The sequence below is a fragment of the Oncorhynchus keta genome, chromosome 6, assembly GCF_023373465.1.
Source record: "Oncorhynchus keta strain PuntledgeMale-10-30-2019 chromosome 6, Oket_V2, whole genome shotgun sequence".
In the NCBI taxonomy this organism is placed as follows: domain Eukaryota; kingdom Metazoa; phylum Chordata; class Actinopteri; order Salmoniformes; family Salmonidae; genus Oncorhynchus; species Oncorhynchus keta.
The window spans coordinates 302,808-324,865 of NC_068426.1; the positions used below are offsets into that span (position 1 = coordinate 302,808).

General features: G+C 34.8%; 1 protein-coding gene and 2 long non-coding RNA genes across 77 annotated transcripts in view; all 3 read left to right on the forward strand.

Annotated features, from left to right (window-relative positions):
- The window catches only part of proser1 (proline and serine rich 1), a 79,532-nt gene that overhangs the window by 17,105 nt on the left and 40,369 nt on the right, over positions 1–22,058 (forward strand). The gene's annotated exons all lie outside the window — the stretch shown is intronic.
- On the forward strand, positions 435–6,843 carry LOC127930577 (uncharacterized). 25 transcript variants are annotated; one of them, XR_008138197.1, is made up of 3 exons: positions 435–479; positions 4,747–4,828; positions 6,805–6,843. It is a non-coding gene; the product is annotated as an uncharacterized LOC127930577 (long non-coding RNA). The 25 variants fall into 25 exon arrangements; XR_008138185.1 differs by lacking the exon at positions 6,805–6,843 and adding an exon at positions 6,687–6,747; XR_008138184.1 differs by lacking the exon at positions 6,805–6,843 and adding an exon at positions 6,592–6,652.
- Positions 12,363–13,225, forward strand: LOC127930576 (uncharacterized). Of its 2 annotated transcripts, none has more exons than XR_008138180.1 (3): positions 12,363–12,542; positions 12,671–12,752; positions 13,203–13,225. It is a non-coding gene; the product is annotated as an uncharacterized LOC127930576 (long non-coding RNA). The 2 variants fall into 2 exon arrangements; XR_008138181.1 differs by lacking the exon at positions 13,203–13,225 and adding an exon at positions 12,937–13,073 and having other exon boundaries at positions 12,671–12,706.

Sequence of the window (22,058 nt, forward strand, 5' to 3'; positions counted from 1 at the left end):
CTAGGTGTGTATTCTAGGTGTGTATTCAAGGTGTGTTATGTCATGTATTCTAGGTGTGTAATGTCATGTATTCTAGGTGTGTTATGTCATGTATTCAAGGTGTGTAATGTCATGTATTCTAGGTGTGTATTCTAGGTGTGTATTCAAGGTGTGTTATGTCATGTATTCTAGGTGTGTAATGTCATGTATTCAAGGTGTGTAATGTCATGTATTCTAGGTGTGTATTCTAGGTGTGTATTCAAGGTGTGTTATGTCATGTATTCTAGGTGTGTAATGTCATGTATTCAAGGAGTGTAATGTCATGTATTCAAGGTGTGTAATGTCATGTATTCTAGGTGTGTATTCTAGGTGTGTATTCAAGGTGTGTTATGTCATGTATTCTAGGTGTGTAATGTCATGTATTCTAGGTGTGTAATGTCATGTATTCTAGGTGTGTATTCTAGGTGTGTATTCAAGGTGTGTAATGTCATGTATTCTAGGTGTGTAATGTCATGTATTCTAGGTGTGTTATGTCATGTATTCTAGGTGTGTAATGTCATGTATTCTAGGTGTGTATTCAAGGTGTGTAATGTCATGTATTCTAGGTGTGTAATGTCATGTATTCTAGGTGTGTAATGTCATGTATTCTAGGTGTGTATTCTAGGTGTGTATTCAAGGTGTGTTATGTCATGTATTCTAGGTGTGTATTCTAGGTGTGTATTCAAGGTGTGTTATGTCATGTATTCTAGGTGTGTAATGTCATGTATTCTAGGTGTGTAATGTCATGTATTCTAGGTGTGTATTCTAGGTGTGTATTCTAGGTGTGTAATGTCATGTATTCTAGGTGTGTTATGTCATGTATTCTAGGTGTGTAATGTCATGTATTCTAGGTGTGTAATGTCATGTATTCTAGGTGTGTATTCTAGGTGTGTAATGTCATGTATTCTAGGTGTGTAATGTCATGTATTCTAGGTGTGTATTCTAGGTGTGTTATGTCATGTATTCTAGGTGTGTAATGTCATGTATTCAAGGTGTGTAATGTCATGTATTCTAGGTGTGTTATGTCATGTATTCTAGGTGTGTTATGTCATGTATTCTAGGTGTGTTATGTCATGTATTCTAGGTGTATTATGGCATGTATTCAAGGTGTGTTATGTCATGTATTCAAGGTGTGTTATGTCATGTATTCAAGGTGTGTTATGTCATGTATTCTAGGTGTGTTATGTCATGTATTCAAGGTGTGTTATGTCATGTTATGTCATGTATTCAAGGTGTGTTATGTCATGTATTCTAGGTGTGTTATGTCATGTATTCTAGGTGTGTATTATGGCATGTATTCTAGGTGTGTTATGTCATGTATTCTAGGTGTGTAATGTCATGTATTCTAGGTGTGTTATGTCATGTATTCTAGGTGTGTTATGTCATGTATTCTAGGTGTGTTATGTCATGTATTCTAGGTGTGTTATGTCATGTATTCTAGGTGTATTATGGCATGTATTCAAGGTGTGTTATGTCATGTATTCAAGGTATTCAGGTGTGTTATGTCATGTATTCTAGGTGTGTTATGTCATGTATTCAAGGTGTGTTATGTCATGTTATGTCATGTATTCAAGGTGTGTTATGTCATGTATTCTAGGTGTGTTATGTCATGTATTCTAGGTGTATTATGGCATGTATTCTAGGTGTGTATTCAAGGTGTGTAATGTCATGTATTCTAGGTGTGTAATGTCATGTTATGGCACACTGTATTCTAGGTGTGTTATGTCATGTATTCTAGGTGTGTTATGTCATGTATTCTAGGTGTGTAATGTCATGTATTCTAGGTGTGTTATGTCATGTATTCTAGGTGTGTAATGTCATGTATTCTAGGTGTGTAATGTCATGTATTCTAGGTGTGTAATGTCATGTATTCTAGGTGTGTAATGTCATGTATTCTAGGTGTGTTATGTCATGTATTCTAGGTGTGTAATGTCATGTATTCTAGGTGTGTATTCTAGGTGTGTAATGTCATGTATTCTAGGTGTGTTATGTCATGTTATGTAATGTATTCTAGGTGTGTTATGTCATGTATTCTAGGTGTGTTATGTCATGTATTCTAGGTGTGTTATGTCATGTTATGTAATGTATTCTAGGTGTGTTATGTCATGTATTCTAGGTGTGTAATGTCATGTATTCTAGGTGTGTAATGTCATGTATTCTAGGTGTGTAATGTCATGTATTCAAGGTGTGTAATGTCATGTATTCTAGGTGTGTATTCTAGGTGTGTATTCTAGGTGTGTAATGTCATGTATTCTAGGTGTGTTATGTCATGTATTCTAGGTGTGTAATGTCATGTATTCTAGGTGTGTAATGTCATGTATTCTAGGTGTGTATTCTAGGTGTGTTATGTCATGTATTCTAGGTGTGTAATGTCATGTTATGGCACACTGTATTCTAGGTGTGTAATGTCATGTATTCTAGGTGTGTAATGTCATGTATTCTAGGTGTGTAATGTCATGTATTCTAGGTGTGTTATGTCATGTATTCTAGGTGTGTAATGTCATGTATTCTAGGTGTGTATTCTAGGTGTGTAATGTCATGTTATGGCACACTGTATTCTAGGTGTGTTATGTCATGTATTCTAGGTGTGTTAAGTCATGTATTCTAGGTGTGTTATGTCATGTATTCTAGGTGTGTTATGTCATGTATTCTAGGTGTGTAATGTTATATATTCTAGGTGTGTTATGTCATGTATTCTAGGTGTGTAATGTCATGTATTCTAGGTGTGTAATGTTATATATTCAAGGTGTGTTATGTCATGTATTCTAGGTGTGTATTCTAGGTGTGTATTCAAGGTGTGTTATGTCATGTATTCTAGGTGTGTAATGTCATGTATTCAAGGTGTGTAATGTCATGTATTCTAGGTGTGTATTCTAGGTGTGTATTCAAGGTGTGTTATGTCATGTATTCTAGGTGTGTAATGTCATGTATTCAAGGTGTGTAATGTCATGTATTCTAGGTGTGTATTCTAGGTGTGTATTCAAGGTGTGTTATGTCATGTATTCTAGGTGTGTAATGTCATGTATTCTAGGTGTGTTATGTCATGTATTCAAGGTGTGTAATGTCATGTATTCTAGGTGTGTATTCTAGGTGTGTATTCAAGGTGTGTTATGTCATGTATTCTAGGTGTGTAATGTCATGTATTCAAGGTGTGTAATGTCATGTATTCTAGGTGTGTATTCTAGGTGTGTATTCAAGGTGTGTTATGTCATGTATTCTAGGTGTGTAATGTCATGTATTCAAGGAGTGTAATGTCATGTATTCAAGGTGTGTAATGTCATGTATTCTAGGTGTGTATTCTAGGTGTGTATTCAAGGTGTGTTATGTCATGTATTCTAGGTGTGTAATGTCATGTATTCTAGGTGTGTAATGTCATGTATTCTAGGTGTGTAATGTCATGTATTCTAGGTGTGTATTCTAGCTGTGTAATGTCATGTATTCTAGGTGTGTTATGTCATGTATTCTAGGTGTGTTATGTCATGTATTCTAGGTGTGTTATGTCATGTATTCTAGGTGTGTTATGTCATGTATTCTAGGTGTGTTATGTCATGTATTCTAGGTGTGTTATGTCATGTATTCTAGGTGTATTATGGCATGTATTCTAGGTGTGTATTCAAGGTGTGTAATGTCATGTATTCTAGGTGTGTTATGTCATGTATTCTAGGTGTGTTATGTCATGTATTCTAGGTGTGTTATGTCATGTATTCTAGGTGTGTAATGTCATGTATTCTAGGTGTGTAATGTCATGTATTCTAGGTGTGTAATGTCATGTATTCTAGGTGTGTAATGTCATGTATTCTAGGTGTGTTATGTCATGTATTCTAGGTGTATTATGTCATGTATTCAAGGTGTGTTATGTCATGTATTCAAGGTGTGTAATGTCATGTATTCTAGGTGTGTAATGTTATATATTCAAGGTGTGTTATGTCATGTATTCTAGGTGTGTATTCTAGGTGTGTAATGTCATGTATTCTAGGTGTGTAATGTCATGTATTCTAGGTGTGTTATGTCATGTATTCTAGGTGTGTATTCTAGGTGTGTAACGTCATGTATTCTAGGTGTGTAACGTCATGTATTCTAGGTGTGTTATGTCATGTATTCTAGGTGTATTATGTCATGTATTCAAGGTGTGTTATGTCATGTTATGTCATGTATTCAAGGTGTGTTATGTCATGTATTCTAGGTGTGTTATGTCATGTATTCTAGGTGTATTATGGCATGTATTCTAGGTGTGTATTCAAGGTGTGTAATGTCATGTATTCTAGGTGTGTAATGTCATGTTATGGCACACTGTATTCTAGGTGTGTTATGTCATGTATTCTAGGTGTGTTATGTCATGTATTCTAGGTGTGTAATGTCATGTATTCAAGGTGTGTTATGTCATGTATTCTAGGTGTGTAATGTCATGTATTCTAGGTGTGTAATGTCATGTATTCTAGGTGTGTAATGTCATGTATTCTAGGTGTGTTATGTCATGTATTCTAGGTGTGTAATGTCATGTATTCTAGGTGTGTATTCTAGGTGTGTAATGTCATGTATTCTAGGTGTGTTATGTCATGTTATGTAATGTATTCTAGGTGTGTTATGTCATGTATTCTAGGTGTGTTATGTCATGTATTCTAGGTGTGTTATGTCATGTTATGTAATGTATTCTAGGTGTGTAATGTCATGTATTCAAGGTGTGTAATGTCATGTATTCTAGGTGTGTATTCTAGGTGTGTATTCAAGGTGTGTTATGTCATGTATTCTAGGTGTGTTATGTCATGTATTCTAGGTGTGTAATGTCATGTATTCTAGGTGTGTATTCAAGGTGTGTAATGTCATGTATTCTAGGTGTGTAATGTCATGTATTCTAGGTGTGTTATGTCATGTATTCTAGGTGTGTAATGTCATGTATTCTAGGTGTGTATTCAAGGTGTGTAATGTCATGTATTCTAGGTGTGTTATGTCATGTATTCTAGGTGTGTAATGTCATGTATTCTAGGTGTGTTATGTCATGTATTCTAGGTGTGTTATGTCATGTATTCTAGGTGTGTTATGTCATGTATTCTAGGTGTGTTATGTCATGTATTCTAGGTGTATTATGGCATGTATTCAAGGTGTGTTATGTCATGTATTCAAGGTGTGTTATGTCATGTATTCTAGGTGTGTTATGTCATGTATTCAAGGTGTGTTATGTCATGTTATGTCATGTATTCAAGGTGTGTTATGTCATGTATTCTAGGTGTGTTATGTCATGTATTCTAGGTGTATTATGGCATGTATTCTAGGTGTGTATTCAAGGTGTGTAATGTCATGTATTCTAGGTGTGTAATGTCATGTTATGGCACACTGTATTCTAGGTGTGTTATGTCATGTATTCTAGGTGTGTTATGTCATGTATTCTAGGTGTGTAATGTTATGTCATGTATTCTAGGTGTGTTATGTCATGTATTCTAGGTGTGTAATGTCATGTATTCTAGGTGTGTAATGTCATGTATTCTAGGTGTGTAATGTCATGTATTCTAGGTGTGTAATGTCATGTATTCAAGGTGTGTTATGTCATGTATTCTAGGTGTGTAATGTCATGTATTCTAGGTGTGTAATGTCATGTATTCTAGGTGTGTTATGTCATGTATTCTAGGTGTGTAATGTCATGTATTCTAGGTGTGTATTCTAGGTGTGTAATGTCATGTATTCTAGGTGTGTTATGTCATGTTATGTAATGTATTCTAGGTGTGTTATGTCATGTATTCTAGGTGTGTTATGTCATGTATTCTAGGTGTGTTATGTCATGTTATGTAATGTATTCTAGGTGTGTTATGTCATGTATTCTAGGTGTGTAATGTCATGTATTCAAGGTGTGTAATGTCATGTATTCTAGGTGTGTATTCTAGGTGTGTATTCTAGGTGTGTAATGTCATGTATTCTAGGTGTGTTATGTCATGTATTCTAGGTGTGTAATGTCATGTATTCTAGGTGTGTAATGTCATGTATTCTAGGTGTGTATTCTAGGTGTGTTATGTCATGTATTCTAGGTGTGTAATGTCATGTTATGGCACACTGTATTCTAGGTGTGTTATGTCATGTATTCTAGGTGTGTAATGTCATGTATTCAAGGTGTGTAATGTCATGTATTCTAGGTGTGTTATGTCATGTATTCTAGGTGTGTAATGTCATGTATTCTAGGTGTGTATTCTAGGTGTGTAATGTCATGTTATGGCACACTGTATTCTAGGTGTGTTATGTCATGTATTCTAGGTGTGTTAAGTCATGTATTCTAGGTGTGTTATGTCATGTATTCTAGGTGTGTTATGTCATGTATTCTAGGTGTGTAATGTTATATATTCTAGGTGTGTTATGTCATGTATTCTAGGTGTGTAATGTCATGTATTCTAGGTGTGTAATGTTATATATTCAAGGTGTGTATTCTAGGTGTGTATTCAAGGTGTGTTATGTCATGTATTCTAGGTGTGTAATGTCATGTATTCAAGGTGTGTAATGTCATGTATTCTAGGTGTGTATTCTAGGTGTGTATTCAAGGTGTGTTGTGTAATGTCATGTATTCTAGGTGTGTTATGTCATGTATTCAAGGTGTGTAATGTCATGTATTCTAGGTGTGTATTCTAGGTGTGTATTCAAGGTGTGTTATGTCATGTATTCTAGGTGTGTAATGTCATGTATTCAAGGTGTGTAATGTCATGTATTCTAGGTGTGTATTCTAGGTGTGTATTCAAGGTGTGTTATGTCATGTATTCTAGGTGTGTAATGTCATGTATTCAAGGAGTGTAATGTCATGTATTCAAGGTGTGTAATGTCATGTATTCTAGGTGTGTATTCTAGGTGTGTATTCAAGGTGTGTTATGTCATGTATTCTAGGTGTGTAATGTCATGTATTCTAGGTGTGTAATATCATGTATTCTAGGTGTGTAATGTCATGTATTCTAGGTGTGTATTCTAGGTGTGTAATGTCATGTATTCTAGGTGTGTTATGTCATGTATTCTAGGTGTGTTATGTCATGTATTCTAGGTGTGTTATGTCATGTATTCTAGGTGTGTTATGTCATGTATTCTAGGTGTGTTATGTCATGTATTCTAGGTGTGTTATGTCATGTATTCTAGGTGTGTAATGTCATGTATTCTAGGTGTGTAATGTCATGTATTCTAGGTGTGTAATGTCATGTATTCTAGGTGTGTAATGTCATGTATTCTAGGTGTGTTATGTCATGTATTCTAGGTGTATTATGTCATGTATTCAAGGTGTGTTATGTCATGTATTCAAGGTGTGTAATGTCATGTATTCTAGGTGTGTAATGTTATATATTCAAGGTGTGTTATGTCATGTATTCTAGGTGTGTATTCTAGGTGTGTAATGTCATGTATTCTAGGTGTGTAATGTAATGTATTCTAGGTGTGTTATGTCATGTATTCTAGGTGTGTATTCTAGGTGTGTAACGTCATGTATTCTAGGTGTGTTATGTCATGTATTCTAGGTGTGTTATGTCATGTATTCTAGGTGTGTTATGTCATGTTATGTCATGTATTCTAGGTGTGTTATGTCATCTATTCAAGGTGTGTTATGTCATGTATTCTAGGTGTGTATTCTAGGTGTGTAATGTCATGTATTCTAGGTGTGTAAAGTCATGTATTCTAGGTGTGTAATGTCATGTATTCTAGGTGTGTAATGTCATGTATTCTAGGTGTGTAATGTCATGTATTCAAGGTGTGTTATGTCATGTATTCAAGGTGTGTTATGTCATGTATTCTAGGTGTGTATTCTAGGTGTGTAATGTCATGTATTCAAGGTGTGTTATGTCATGTATTCTAGGTGTGTATTCTAGGTGTGTAATGTCATGTATTCTAGGTGTGTAATGTCATGTATTCTAGGTGTGTTATGTCATGTATTCTAGGTGTGTAATGTATTCTAGGTGTGTAATGTCATGTATTCTAGGTGTGTATTCTAGGTGTGTAATGTTATGTATTCTAGGTGTGTTATGTCATGTATTCTAGGTGTGTATTCTAGGTGTGTAATGTTATGTTATAATGTATTCTAGGTGTGTAATGTAATGTATTCTAGGTGTGTAATGTTATGTCATAATGTATTCTAGGTGTATTATGTCATGTATTCTAGGTGTGTTATGTCATGTATTCTAGGTGTGTAATGTATTCTAGATGTGTATTCTAGGTGTGTTATGTCATGTATTCTAGGTGTGTAAAGTCATGTATTCTAGGTGTGTAAAGTCATGTATTCTAGGTGTGTATTCTAGGTGTGTAAAGTCATGTATTCTAGGTGTGTAAAGTCATGTATTCTAGGTGTGTAAAGTCATGTATTCTAGGTGTGTAATGTCATGTATTCTAGGTGTGTTATGTCATGTATTCTAGGTGTGTTATGTCATGTATTCTAGGTGTGTTATGTCATGTATTCTAGGTGTGTAAAGTCATGTATTCTAGGTGTGTATTCTAGGTGTGTAAAGTCATGTATTCTAGGTGTGTAAAGTCATGTATTCTAGGTGTGTCATGTATTCTAGGTGTGTCATGTATTCTAGGTGTGTAAAGTCATGTATTCTAGGTGTGTAATGTCATGTATTCTAGGTGTGTTATGTCATGTATTCTAGGTGTGTTATGTCATGTATTCTAGGTGTGTTATGTCATGTATTCTAGGTGTGTCATGTATTCTAGGTGTGTAATGTCATGTATTCTAGGTGTGTAAAGTCATGTATTCTAGGTGTGTAAAGTCATGTATTCTAGGTGTGTATTCTAGGTGTGTAAAGTCATGTATTCTAGGTGTGTAAAGTCATGTATTCTAGGTGTGTAATGTCATGTATTCTAGGTGTGTTATGTCATGTATTCTAGGTGTGTAAAGTCATGTATTCTAGGTGTGTAAAGTCATGTATTCTAGGTGTGTATTCTAGGTGTGTAAAGTCATGTATTCTAGGTGTGTAATGTCATGTATTCTAGGTGTGTTATGTCATGTATTCTAGGTGTGTAATGTCATGTATTCTAGGTGTGTAAAGTCATGTATTCTAGGTGTGTAATGTCATGTATTCTAGGTGTGTTATGTCATGTATTCTAGGTGTGTTATGTCATGTATTCTAGGTGTGTAATGTCATGTATTCTAGGTGTGTAATGTCATGTATTCTAGGTGTGTAATGTCATGTATTCTAGGTGTGTAATGTCATGTATTCAAGGTGTGTTATGTCATGTATTCTAGGTGTGTAAAGTCATGTATTCTAGGTGTGTATTCTAGGTGTGTAAAGTCATGTATTCTAGGTGTGTAATGTCATGTATTCTAGGTGTGTTATGTCATGTATTCTAGGTGTGTCATGTATTCTAGGTGTGTTATGTCATGTATTCTAGGTGTGTTATGTCATGTATTCTAGGTGTGTATTCTAGGTGTGTTATGTCATGTATTCTAGGTGTGTATTCTAGGTGTGTATTCTAGGTGTGTAATGTCATGTATTCTAGGTGTGTTATGTCATGTATTCTAGGTGTGTTATGTCATGTATTCTAGGTGTGTTATGTCATGTATTCTAGGTGTGTTATGTCATGTATTCTAGGTGTGTAAAGTCATGTATTCTAGGTGTGTAAAGTCATGTATTCTAGGTGTGTATTCTAGGTGTGTAAAGTCATGTATTCTAGGTGTGTATTCTAGGTGTGTAAAGTCATGTATTCTAGGTGTGTAATGTCATGTATTCTAGGTGTGTTATGTCATGTATTCAAGGTGTGTAATGTCATGTATTCTAGGTGTGTAATGTTATATATTCAAGGTGTGTTATGTCATGTATTCTAGGTGTGTATTCTAGGTGTGTATTCTAGGTGTGTAATGTCATGTATTCTAGGTGTGTAATGTCATGTATTCTAGGTGTGTTATGTCATGTATTCTAGGTGTGTATTCTAGGTGTGTAATGTCATGTATTCTAGGTGTGTTATGTCATGTATTCTAGGTGTGTTATGTCATGTATTCTAGGTGTGTTATGTCATGTATTCTAGGTGTGTTATGTCATGTTATGTCATGTATTCTAGGTGTGTAATGTCATGTATTCTAGGTGTGTAATGTCATGTATTCAAGGTGTGTTATGTCATGTATTCTAGGTGTGTATTCTAGGTGTGTAAAGTCATGTATTCTAGGTGTGTAAAATCATGTATTCTAGGTGTGTAATGTCATGTATTCTAGGTGTGTTATGTCATGTATTCTAGGTGTGTTATGTCATGTATTCTAGGTGTGTTATGTCATGTATTCTAGGTGTGTTATGTCATGTATTCTAGGTGTATTATGGCATGTATTCAAGGTGTGTTATGTCATGTATTCTAGGTGTGTAATGTCATGTATTCTAGGTGTGTAATGTCATGTATTCTAGGTGTGTAATGTCATGTATTCTAGGTGTGTAATGTCATGTATTCTAGGTGTGTTATGTCATGTATTCTAGGTGTATTATGTCATGTATTCAAGGTGTGTTATGTCATGTATTCAAGGTGTGTTATGTCATGTATTCTAGGTGTGTATTCTAGGTGTGTAATGTCATGTATTCTAGGTGTGTAATGTCATGTATTCTAGGTGTGTTATGTCATGTATTCTAGGTGTGTATTCTAGGTGTGTAACGTCATGTATTCTAGGTGTGTAACGTCATGTATTCTAGGTGTGTTATGTCATGTATTCTAGGTGTATTATGTCATGTATTCAAGGTGTGTTATGTCATGTATTCAAGGTGTGTAATGTCATGTATTCTAGGTGTGTAATGTTATATATTCAAGGTGTGTTATGTCATGTATTCTAGGTGTGTATTCTAGGTGTGTAATGTCATGTATTCTAGGTGTGTAATGTCATGTATTCTAGGTGTGTAATGTCATGTATTCTAGGTGTGTAATGTTATGTATTCTAGGTGTGTTATGTCATGTATTCTAGGTGTGTTATGTCATGTTATGTCATGTATTCTAGGTGTGTAATGTCATGTATTCTAGGTGTGTAATGTCATGTATTCTAGGTGTGTAATGTCATGTATTCTAGGTGTGTTATGTCATGTATTCAAGGTGTGTAATGTCATGTATTCTAGGTGTGTAATGTTATATATTCAAGGTGTGTTATGTCATGTATTCTAGGTGTGTATTCTAGGTGTGTATTCTAGGTGTGTAATGTCATGTATTCTAGGTGTGTAATGTTATATATTCAAGGTGTGTTATGTCATGTATTCTAGGTGTGTATTCTAGGTGTGTATTCTAGGTGTGTTATGTCATGTATTCTAGGTGTGTTATGTCATGTATTCTAGGTGTGTTATGTCATGTATTCTAGGTGTGTTATGTCATGTTATGTCATGTATTCTAGGTGTGTAATGTCATGTATTCTAGGTGTGTAATGTCATGTATTCAAGGTGTGTTATGTCATGTATTCTAGGTGTGTATTCTAGGTGTGTAAAGTCATGTATTCTAGGTGTGTAAAATCATGTATTCTAGGTGTGTAATGTCATGTATTCTAGGTGTGTTATGTCATGTATTCTAGGTGTGTTATGTCATGTATTCTAGGTGTGTTATGTCATGTATTCTAGGTGTGTTATGTCATGTATTCTAGGTGTATTATGGCATGTATTCAAGGTGTGTTATGGCATGTATTCTAGGTGTGTTATGTCATGTATTCTAGGTGTGTTATGTCATGTATTCTAGGTGTGTTATGTCATGTTATGTCATGTATTCTAGGTGTGTTATGTCATGTATTCTAGGTGTATTATGGCATGTATTCTAGGTGTGTATTCAAGGTGTGTAATGTCATGTATTGTAGGTGTGTTATGTCATGTATTCTAGGTGTGTTATGTCATGTATTCTAGGTGTGTAATGTCATGTATTCTAGGTGTGTAATGTCATGTATTCTAGGTGTGTAATGTCATGTATTCTAGGTGTGTAATGTCATGTATTCTAGGTGTGTTATGTCATGTATTCTAGGTGTATTATGTCATGTATTCAAGGTGTGTTATGTCATGTATTCAAGGTGTGTTATGTCATGTATTCAAGGTGTGTAATGTCATGTATTCAAGGTGTGTAATGTCATGTATTCTAGGTGTGTAATGTTATATATTCAAGGTGTGTATTCTAGGTGTGTAATGTCGTGTATTCTAGGTGTGTAATGTCATGTATTCTAGGTGTGTAATGTCATGTATTCTAGGTGTGTTATGTCATGTATTCTAGGTGTATTATGTCATGTATTCAAGGTGTGTTATGTCATGTATTCAAGGTGTGTAATGTCATGTATTCTAGGTGTGTAATGTTATATATTCAAGGTGTGTTATGTCATGTATTCTAGGTGTGTATTCTAGGTGTGTAATGTCATGTATTCTAGGTGTGTAATGTCATGTATTCTAGGTGTGTAATGTCATGTATTCTAGGTGTGTAATGTTATATATTCAAGGTGTGTATTCTAGGTGTGTAATGTCGTGTATTCTAGGTGTGTAATGTCATGTATTCTAGGTGTGTAATGTCATGTATTCTAGGTGTGTTATGTCATGTATTCTAGGTGTATTATGTCATGTATTCAAGGTGTGTTATGTCATGTATTCAAGGTGTGTTATGTCATGTATTCAAGGTGTGTAATGTCATGTATTCTAGGTGTGTAATGTTATATATTCAAGGTGTGTTATGTCATGTATTCTAGGTGTGTATTCTAGGTGTGTAATGTCATGTATTCTAGGTGTGTTATGTCATGTATTCTAGGTGTGTATTCTAGGTGTGTAACGTCATGTATTCTAGGTGTGTTATGTCATGTATTCTAGGTGTGTTATGTCATGTATTCTAGGTGTGTTATGTCATGTTATGTCATGTATTCTAGGTGTGTTATGTCATCTATTCAAGGTGTGTTATGTCATGTATTCTAGGTGTGTATTCTAGGTGTGTAAAGTCATGTATTCTAGGTGTGTAATGTCATGTATTCTAGGTGTGTAATGTCATGTATTCTAGGTGTGTAACGTCATGTATTCTAGGTGTGTTATGTCATGTATTCTAGGTGTATTATGTCATGTATTCAAGGTGTGTTATGTCATGTATTCAAGGTGTGTAATGTCATGTATTCTAGGTGTGTAATGTTATATATTCAAGGTGTGTTATGTCATGTATTCTAGGTGTGTATTCTAGGTGTGTAATGTCATGTATTCTAGGTGTGTAATGTCATGTATTCTAGGTGTGTTATGTCATGTATTCTAGGTGTATTATGTCATGTATTCTAGGTGTATTATGTCATGTATTCAAGGTGTGTTATGTCATGTATTCAAGGTGTGTAATGTCATGTATTCTAGGTGTGTAATGTTATATATTCAAGGTGTGTTATGTCATGTATTCTAGGTGTGTATTCTAGGTGTGTAATGTCATGTATTCTAGGTGTGTTATGTCATGTATTCTAGGTGTGTATTCTAGGTGTGTAACGTCATGTATTCTAGGTGTGTTATGTCATGTATTCTAGGTGTGTTATGTCATGTATTCTAGGTGTGTTATGTCATGTTATGTCATGTATTCTAGGTGTGTTATGTCATGTTATGTCATGTATTCTAGGTGTGTTATGTCATCTATTCAAGGTGTGTTATGTCATGTATTCTAGGTGTGTATTCTAGGTGTGTAATGTCATGTATTCTAGGTGTGTAAAGTCATGTATTCTAGGTGTGTAATGTCATGTATTCTAGGTGTGTAATGTCATGTATTCTAGGTGTGTAATGTCATGTATTCAAGGTGTGTTATGTCATGTATTCTAGGTGTGTATTCTAGGTGTGTAATGTCATGTATTCTAGGTGTGTAATGTCATGTATTCAAGGTGTGTTATGTCATGTATTCTAGGTGTGTATTCTAGGTGTGTAATGTCATGTATTCTAGGTGTGTATTGTCATGTATTCTAGGTGTGTAATGTCATGTATTCTATGTGTGTTATGTCATGTATTCTAGGTGTGTTATGTCATGTATTCTAGGTGTGTAATGTATTCTAGGTGTGTAATGTCATGTATTCTAGGTGTGTATTCTAGGTGTGTAATGTTATGTATTCTAGGTGTGTTATGTCATGTATTCTAGGTGTGTATTCTAGGTGTGTAATGTTATGTTATAATGTATTCTAGGTGTGTAATGTAATGTATTCTAGGTGTGTAATGTTATGTCATAATGTATTCTAGGTGTATTATGTCATGTATTCTAGGTGTGTTATGTCATGTATTCTAGGTGTGTAATGTATTCTAGGTGTGTATTCTAGGTGTGTTATGTCATGTATTCTAGGTGTGTAAAGTCATGTATTCTAGGTGTGTAAAGTCATGTATTCTAGGTGTGTAAAGTCATGTATTCTAGGTGTGTAAAGTCATGTATTCTAGGTGTGTAAAGTCATGTATTCTAGGTGTGTAATGTCATGTATTCTAGGTGTGTTATGTCATGTATTCTAGGTGTGTCATGTATTCTAGGTGTGTCATGTATTCTAGGTGTGTAATGTCATGTATTCTAGGTGTGTTATGTCATGTATTCTAGGTGTGTTATGTCATGTATTCTAGGTGTGTTATGTCATGTATTCTAGGTGTGTCATGTATTCTAGGTGTGTAATGTCATGTATTCTAGGTGTGTAAAGTCATGTATTCTAGGTGTGTAAAGTCATGTATTCTAGGTGTGTAAAGTCATGTATTCTAGGTGTGTAAAGTCATGTATTCTAGGTGTGTATTCTAGGTGTGTAAAGTCATGTATTCTAGGTGTGTAAAGTCATGTATTCTAGGTGTGTAATGTCATGTATTCTAGGTGTGTTATGTCATGTATTCTAGGTGTGTAAAGTCATGTATTCTAGGTGTGTATTCTAGGTGTGTAAAGTCATGTATTCTAGGTGTGTAAAGTCATGTATTCTAGGTGTGTAATGTCATGTATTCTAGGTGTGTTATGTCATGTATTCTAGGTGTGTAAAGTCATGTATTCTAGGTGTGTATTCTAGGTGTGTAAAGTCATGTATTCTAGGTGTGTAATGTCATGTATTCTAGGTGTGTTATGTCATGTATTCTAGGTGTGTCATGTATTCTAGGTGTGTAATGTCATGTATTCTAGGTGTGTAAAGTCATGTATTCTAGGTGTGTAATGTCATGTATTCTAGGTGTGTAAAGTCATGTATTCTAGGTGTGTAAAGTCATGTATTCTAGGTGTGTAATGTCATGTATTCTAGGTGTGTTATGTCATGTATTCTAGGTGTGTTATGTCATGTATTCTAGGTGTGTTATGTCATGTATTCTAGGTGTGTAAAGTCATGTATTCTAGGTGTGTAAAGTCATGTATTCTAGGTGTGTAAAGTCATGTATTCTAGGTGTGTATTCTAGGTGTGTAAAGTCATGTATTCTAGGTGTGTAAAGTCATGTATTCTAGGTGTGTAATGTCATGTATTCTAGGTGTGTAATGTCATGTATTCTAGGTGTGTTATGTCATGTATTCTAGGTGTGTAATGTCATGTATTCTAGGTGTGTTATGTCATGTATTCTAGGTGTGTTATGTCATGTATTCTAGGTGTGTTATGTCATGTATTCTAGGTGTGTAAAGTCATGTATTCTAGGTGTGTATTCTAGGTGTGTAAAGTCATGTATTCTAGGTGTGTAAAGTCATGTATTCTAGGTGTGTATTCTAGGTGTGTAAAGTCATGTATTCTAGGTGTGTAAAGTCATGTATTCTAGGTGTGTAATGTCATGTATTCTAGGTGTGTTATGTCATGTATTCTAGGTGTGTTATGTCATGTATTCTAGGTGTGTTATGTCATGTATTCTAGGTGTGTCATGTATTCTAGGTGTGTAATGTCATGTATTCTAGGTGTGTAAAGTCATGTATTCTAGGTGTGTAAAGTCATGTATTCTAGGTGTGTAATGTCATGTATTCTAGGTGTGTTATGTCATGTATTCTAGGTGTGTAATGTCATGTATTCTAGGTGTGTAAAGTCATGTATTCTAGGTGTGTATTCTAGGTGTGTAAAGTCATGTATTCTAGGTGTGTAATGTCATGTATTCTAGGTGTGTTATGTCATGTATTCTAGGTGTGTCATGTATTCTAGGTGTGTAATGTCATGTATTCTAGGTGTGTAATGTCATGTATTCTAGGTGTGTTATGTCATGTATTCTAGGTGTGTTATTCTAGGTGTGTAATGTCATGTATTCTAGGTGTGTTATGTCATGTATTCTAGGTGTGTTATGTCATGTATTCTAGGTGTGTTATGTCATGTATTCTAGGTGTGTAAAGTCATGTATTCTAGGTGTGTATTCTAGGTGTGTAAAGTCATGTATTCTAGGTGTGTTATGTCATGTATTCTAGGTGTGTTATGTCATGTATTCTAGGTGTGTATTCTAGGTGTGTTATGTCATGTATTCTAGGTGTGTATTCTAGGTGTGTATTCTAGGTGTGTTATGTCATGTATTCTAGGTGTGTTATGTCATGTATTCTAGGTGTGTTATGTCATGTATTCTAGGTGTGTTATGTCATGTATTCTAGGTGTGTTATGTCATGTATTCTAGGTGTGTAAAGTCATGTATTCTAGGTGTGTAAAGTCATGTATTCTAGGTGTGTATTCTAGGTGTGTAAAGTCATGTATTCTAGGTGTGTAAAGTCATGTATTCTAGGTGTGTAATGTCATGTATTCTAGGTGTGTAAAGTCATGTATTCTAGGTGTGTTATGTCATGTATTCTAGGTGTGTTATGTCATGTATTCAAGGTGTGTAATGTCATGTATTCTAGGTGTGTAATGTTATATATTCAAGGTGTGTTATGTCATGTATTCTAGGTGTGTATTCTAGGTGTGTATTCTAGGTGTGTAATGTCATGTATTCTAGGTGTGTAATGTCATGTATTCTAGGTGTGTTATGTCATGTATTCTAGGTGTGTATTCTAGGTGTGTAATGTCATGTATTCTAGGTGTGTTATGTCATGTATTCTAGGTGTGTTATGTCATGTATTCTAGGTGTGTTATGTCATGTTATGTCATGTATTCTAGGTGTGTAATGTCATGTATTCTAGGTGTGTAATGTCATGTATTCAAGGTGTGTTATGTCATGTATTCTAGGTGTGTATTCTAGGTGTGTAAAGTCATGTATTCTAGGTATGTAATGTCATGTATTCTAGGTGTGTAATGTCATGTATTCAAGGTGTGTTATGTCATGTATTCTAGGTGTGTATTCTAGGTGTGTAATGTCATGTATTCTAGGTGTGTAATGTCATGTATTCAAGGTGTGTTATGTCATGTATTCTAGGTGTGTATTCTAGGTGTGTAATGTCATGTATTCTAGGTGTGTAAAGTCATGTATTCTAGGTGTGTAATGTCATGCATTCTAGGTGTGTAATGTCATGTATTCTAGGTGTGTTATGTCATGTATTCTAGGTGTGTTATGTCATGTATTCTAGGTGTGTAATGTATTCTAGGTGTGTAATGTCATGTATTCTAGGTGTGTATTCTAGGTGTGTAATGTTATGTATTCTAGGTGTGTTATGTCATGTATTCTAGGTGTGTATTCTAGGTGTGTAATGTTATGTTATAATGTATTCTAGGTGTGTAATGTAATGTATTCTAGGTGTGTAATGTTATGTCATAATGTATTCTAGGTGTGTATTCTAGGTGTGTAATGTCATGTATTCTAGGTGTGTAATGTCATGTATTCTAGGTGTGTTATGTCATGTATTCTAGGTGTATTATGTCATGTATTCTAGGTGTATTATGTCATGTATTCAAGGTGTGTTATGTCATGTATTCAAGGTGTGTAATGTCATGTATTCTAGGTGTGTAATGTTATATATTCAAGGTGTGTTATGTCATGTATTCTAGGTGTGTATTCTAGGTGTGTAATGTCATGTATTCTAGGTGTGTAATGTAATGTATTCTAGGTGTGTTATGTCATGTATTCTAGGTGTGTATTCTAGGTGTGTAACGTCATGTATTCTAGGTGTGTTATGTCATGTATTCTAGGTGTGTTATGTCATGTATTCTAGGTGTGTTATGTCATGTTATGTCATGTATTCTAGGTGTGTTATGTCATCTATTCAAGGTGTGTTATGTCATGTATTCTAGGTGTGTATTCTAGGTGTGTAATGTCATGTATTCTAGGTGTGTAAAGTCATGTATTCTAGGTGTGTAATGTCATGTATTCTAGGTGTGTTATGTCATGTATTCTAGGTGTGTTATGTCATGTATTCTAGGTGTGTAAAGTCATGTATTCTAGGTGTGTATTCTAGGTGTGTAAAGTCATGTATTCTAGGTGTGTAAAGTCATGTATTCTAGGTGTGTAAAGTCATGTATTCTAGGTGTGTAATGTCATGTATTCTAGGTGTGTAATGTCATGTATTCTAGGTGTGTAATGTCATGTATTCAAGGTGTGTTATGTCATGAATTCTAGGTGTGTATTCTAGGTGTGTAATGTCATGTATTCTAGGTGTGTAATGTCATGTATTCAAGGTGTGTTATGTCATGTATTCTAGGTGTGTATTCTAGGTGTGTAATGTCATGTATTCTAGGTGTGTATTGTCATGTATTCTAGGTGTGTAATGTCATGTATTCTATGTGTGTTATGTCATGTATTCTAGGTGTGTTATGTCATGTATTCTAGGTGTGTAATGTATTCTAGGTGTGTAATGTCATGTATTCTAGGTGTGTATTCTAGGTGTGTAATGTTATGTATTCTAGGTGTGTTATGTCATGTATTCTAGGTGTGTATTCTAGGTGTGTAATGTTATGTTATAATGTATTCTAGGTGTGTAATGTAATGTATTCTAGGTGTGTAATGTTATGTCATAATGTATTCTAGGTGTATTATGTCATGTATTCTAGGTGTGTTATGTCATGTATTCTAGGTGTGTAATGTATTCTAGGTGTGTATTCTAGGTGTGTTATGTCATGTATTCTAGGTGTGTAAAGTCATGTATTCTAGGTGTGTAAAGTCATGTATTCTAGGTGTGTAAAGTCATGTATTCTAGGTGTGTAAAGTCATGTATTCTAGGTGTGTAAAGTCATGTATTCTAGGTGTGTAAAGTCATGTATTCTAGGTGTGTAATGTCATGTATTCTAGGTGTGTTATGTCATGTATTCTAGGTGTGTCATGTATTCTAGGTGTGTAATGTCATGTATTCTAGGTGTGTCATGTATTCTAGGTGTGTAATGTCATGTATTCTAGGTGTGTAAAGTCATGTATTCTAGGTGTGTAATGTCATGTATTCTAGGTGTGTTATGTCATGTATTCTAGGTGTGTCATGTATTCTAGGTGTGTTATGTCATGTATTCTAGGTGTGTTATGTCATGTATTCTAGGTGTGTCATGTATTCTAGGTGTGTAATGTCATGTATTCTAGGTGTGTAAAGTCATGTATTCTAGGTGTGTAAAGTCATGTATTCTAGGTGTGTATTCTAGGTGTGTAAAGTCATGTATTCTAGGTGTGTAAAGTCATGTATTCTAGGTGTGTAATGTCATGTATTCTAGGTGTGTTATGTCATGTATTCTAGGTGTGTAAAGTCATGTATTCTAGGTGTGTAAAGTCATGTATTCTAGGTGTGTATTCTAGGTGTGTAAAGTCATGTATTCTAGGTGTGTAATGTCATGTATTCTAGGTGTGTTATGTCATGTATTCTAGGTGTGTCATGTATTCTAGGTGTGTAATGTCATGTATTCTAGGTGTGTAAAGTCATGTATTCTAGGTGTGTAATGTCATGTATTCTAGGTGTGTTATGTCATGTATTCTAGGTGTGTTATGTCATGTATTCTAGGTGTGTTATGTCATGTATTCTAGGTGTGTTATGTCATGTATTCTAGGTGTGTTATGTCATGTATTCTAGGTGTGTTATGTCATGTATTCTAGGTGTGTAAAGTCATGTATTCTAGGTGTGTATTCTAGGTGTGTAAAGTCATGTATTCTAGGTGTGTAAAGTCATGTATTCTAGGTGTGTATTCTAGGTGTGTAAAGTCATGTATTCTAGGTGTGTCATGTATTCTAGGTGTGTAATGTCATGTATTCTAGGTGTGTTATGTCATGTATTCTAGGTGTGTTATGTCATGTATTCTAGGTGTGTTATGTCATGTATTCTAGGTGTGTCATGTATTCTAGGTGTGTAATGTCATGTATTCTAGGTGTGTAAAGTCATGTATTCTAGGTGTGTAAAGTCATGTATTCTAGGTGTGTAAAGTCATGTATTCTAGGTGTGTAAAGTCATGTATTCTAGGTGTGTAATGTCATGTATTCTAGGTGTGTTATGTCATGTATTCTAGGTGTGTAAAGTCATGTATTCTAGGTGTGTATTCTAGGTGTGTAAAGTCATGTATTCTAGGTGTGTAATGTCATGTATTCTAGGTGTGTTATGTCATGTATTCTAGGTGTGTCATGTATTCTAGGTGTGTAATGTCATGTATTCTAGGTGTGTAAAGTCATGTATTCTAGGTGTGTAATGTCATGTATTCTAGGTGTGTTATGTCATGTATTCTAGGTGTGTTATGTCATGTATTCTAGGTGTGTTATGTCATGTATTCTAGGTGTGTTATGTCATGTATTCTAGGTGTGTAATGTCATGTATTCTAGGTGTGTATTCTAGGTGTGTAAAGTCATGTATTCTAGGTGTGTTATGTCATGTATTCTAGGTGTGTTATGTCATGTATTCTAGGTGTGTATTCTAGGTGTGTTATGTCATGTATTCTAGGTGTGTATTCTAGGTGTGTATTCTAGGTGTGTAATGTCATGTATTCTAGGTGTGTTATGTCATGTATTCTAGGTGTGTTATGTCATGTATTCTAGGTGTGTTATGTCATGTATTCTAGGTGTGTTATGTCATGTATTCTAGGTGTGTTATGTCATGTATTCTAGGTGTGTAAAGTCATGTATTCTAGGTGTGTATTCTAGGTGTGTAAAGTCATGTATTCTAGGTGTGTAATGTCATGTATTCTAGGTGTGTAAAGTCATGTATTCTAGGTGTGTAATGTCATGTATTCTAGGTGTGTTATGTCATGTATTCAAGGTGTGTAATGTCATGTATTCTAGGTGTGTAATGTTATATATTCAAGGTGTGTTATGTCATGTATTCTAGGTGTGTATTCTAGGTGTGTATTCTAGGTGTGTAATGTCATGTATTCTAGGTGTGTAATGTCATGTATTCTAGGTGTGTTATGTCATGTATTCTAGGTGTGTATTCTAGGTGTGTAATGTCATGTATTCTAGGTGTGTTATGTCATGTATTCTAGGTGTGTTATGTCATGTATTCTAGGTGTGTTATGTCATGTATTCTAGGTGTGTTATGTCATGTTATGTCATGTATTCTAGGTGTGTAATGTCATGTATTCTAGGTGTGTAATGTCATGTATTCAAGGTGTGTTATGTCATGTATTCTAGGTGTGTATTCTAGGTGTGTAAAGTCATGTATTCTAGGTATGTAATGTCATGTATTCTAGGTGTGTAATGTCATGTATTCAAGGTGTGTTATGTCATGTATTCTAGGTGTGTATTCTAGGTGTGTAATGTCATGTATTCTAGGTGTGTAATGTCATGTATTCAAGGTGTGTTATGTCATGTATTCTAGGTGTGTATTCTAGGTGTGTAATGTCATGTATTCTAGGTGTGTAAAGTCATGTATTCTAGGTGTGTAATGTCATGTATTCTAGGTGTGTAATGTCATGTATTCTAGGTGTGTAATGTCATGTATTCTAGGTGTGTTATGTCATGTATTCTAGGTGTGTTATGTCATGTATTCTAGGTGTGTAATGTATTCTAGGTGTGTAATGTCATGTATTCTAGGTGTGTATTCTAGGTGTGTAATGTTATGTATTCTAGGTGTGTTATGTCATGTATTCTAGGTGTGTATTCTAGGTGTGTAATGTTATGTTATAATGTATTCTAGGTGTGTAATGTAATGTATTCTAGGTGTGTAATGTTATGTCATAATGTATTCTAGGTGTATTATGTCATGTATTCTAGGTGTGTTATGTCATGTATTCTAGGTTTGTAATGTTGTGTAAAGTCATGTATTCTAGGTGTGTAATGTCATGCATTCTAGGTGTGTTATGTCATGTATTCTAGGTGTGTATTCTAGGTGTGTTATGTCATGTATTCTAGGTGTGTATTCTAGGTGTGTATTCTAGG